Source organism: Epargyreus clarus, unplaced genomic scaffold (assembly GCF_041222505.1).
Source record: "Epargyreus clarus isolate Ecla_fem2 unplaced genomic scaffold, WU_Ecla_fem_2.2 ptg000026l, whole genome shotgun sequence".
NCBI lineage: Eukaryota > Metazoa > Arthropoda > Insecta > Lepidoptera > Hesperiidae > Epargyreus > Epargyreus clarus.
In genome coordinates, this window is record NW_027332233.1 from 1,027,119 (window position 1) to 1,029,745 (window position 2,627).

A 2,627-nucleotide genomic window follows, 5' to 3' on the forward strand; every position below is an offset into this window, starting at 1 on the left:
GTCTCGAGGGTTAAGCCGGACAGATGTTCTCCGTAAGTAGGGCGGGCAGTTTCTTAAGAAGTGTTAGCTATAAACGAAATGAGCTTTTTATCAAACTGTTCCCTGAACTAAAGGTGCTATAGGTAAAAGGTAAGTTTCCCCGCATTTTCACAAGAAAAAAGGTAAATTATTGTTTAAAAGGTAAAAATAGAGTATTGTTCCTGACATGAGTTTCCTAGTCTTTAAGTGCGACGTAAAGGACTTATAAACCTTGGAATACATTAGTACTTTCAGATATCCTTATAAAACCCTCTTTTACTATCATATGAAGTTATGGTTAGTTTATTTATTAAATTGATTAAACTGGACATGCAGTCCACCTGACAGTAAGGTGGCAGTAAGCAACTGAAGTCCAAAATGCCTTTGAAGCTAAATTTTGCCACAAATGCTTTGCTACGCCTGAGGACTATGTTAGAACGCCTTATAATAATGTCTCCGCCATATCATACAATGTCAAAATATGTGGCATTCAATGTTGCCGTTACAAGACATTTTTAACACGTCAACAATTAAATATTTCGTGCATACTTTGTTTATCTGTTAAAAAGTTTGTTATGACACTGGATAAGTTGGTCGCGCCTGTATATAGATAGAACGTAACCCGTAAGATGCTGATAAAGAATTCAGAGTAACTGCCATCGCAAATATGGGACAGGCATTCGTCGACGCCGCGTTACCTATTACTAAATAGACATTATTTTGACAATGTTGCATTCGTAGATCGTAATAGTCTCCCTTTGACGCTTAGCCAATTATTTTGTGCCTGATTTATGAGCAAAGTTCGCTTTCCACACGATTATTTTTAATTTATTACTTTTGAGTGGTCATTATAGTCGGAGAAGCACGTCGGAATTAATTCTCAACATCATAATGTGTCTAATGGCCTGTTATTTAATACATTTCGACTCAACACTCAACACGACTCAACACAAAAGAAAAACAGTCATTAATGATTATGTCGACTCGAAATGAGAGGGTATTTTATTTTAATTAAGAGAATTATACATGCCAGTAGACCATTTCATTTTAAATAGGTAACCAAATCGAATTTAAAATCAGAATTTACTGTAATTTCGAATTTAACAAAAATTGTTAAAAGTTAAGGTAATTTTTATCAATCATGAAGTGTTAACGAAACCAAAATAGTCATTTCCTAAATTCGTACCTCGAGTTAACCCTCAAACGATACAGTGCAGCTCGAGCCATAACTTAGCGAAACAAACGCGCACTCAACGCCATCTGTCGGCACTGATCGATGACACGACATGTGTCCATTATCGCTGCGACTTTACGAAGAATGTCACAAAAACGGCAGTGACGACGTCATTAATCAAATTATATGCCATTTTGAGCCGACGCTGCAATCTCGTTCTCGTTCAAATTTGCGATAAACGTTCCCGGTTCTTTTTTCAAAATCTGGACGGTTGTACTGCGGACCGGTGAGTGTGCATTATTGATTAATTGTCAAGATCTGTCGATAGAGACTTTTGAATATACAATAATTTATCAAAATGACTTTATTCAAAACGTGGTAGATTTATGATACCCTTTATAAAAAAACTTTATAAACTAACTTATATAACTTTATAAAAAAGAAACCCACCTAGCCCTCGATAATAAGGTAAATACTACTTTTGTGATAATTTTCAATTCAAGAAAAAAGGCTCGAACTACAAAATTGCTGCTCATACTAACGTTTTACTAGATACACAGTAAGTATTATCTTAAAATAAAGATATTCCGACAATTTTCTGAAAATTCCCTGTTAAGTTCCATGGAGCGAAAACTCTGTCCTTGCTCGGCGACGATGACGGATGAGTGACGGATGAGACCCGATGCAGACTTATCTCCGTCCATCTATCCGGCGACGTTGGCGGGTTGAATGAGTGCATCGTATTTCCGTGCTAAGTTTGCACTGTAGAAATATATCGGTTACAAGAGTAAATTATGAATATGAGTTCTAAGTATATTTTAACCAAAATATATTTTTCCCTTTTAAGTTCTATGGAGCGAAAACTGTCCTAGCTCGGTGTCGACGATGACGGATAAGTGACGGATGAGACCCGATGCAGACTTATCCTAGTCCATCTATACAGCGACGTTAGCGGGTTGAATGAGTGCATGGTATTTCCGTGCTAAGTTTGAGCTGTAGAATATCGGTTGCAAAAGTGGATTGTGGGTATATTTTTACGTGTTTACCTTTGTGTGTGTACCTTTGAAAAATATGGGACTTCTCACTTAATGACGAAATATTACTATCACTTAGGAGTTTTAAATGTCACCTGAGCTCTTATTACATATATTTTTACCAATACATAGTTTTATGATTGTATTTTAACTAGTAGTGTTCATAAAGATTACTTGTATGTAGTTGTATTTGCACTTTTTAACAACACTAACAGATTTATTGTAAAAAATACGCACTTTCAGTAATTGCATTTCGTTTTATAGACATTTGTTAGAATTTTGAGACATCATTATATAACAAACATTTAAAATAGGAATAATTTCAGAGCGTTTCATTCATAAACATACCTCTGTAACTCTGTATGCTCTTTTTAAGTTTTCCTTTAAGTTCCATTAAGTCT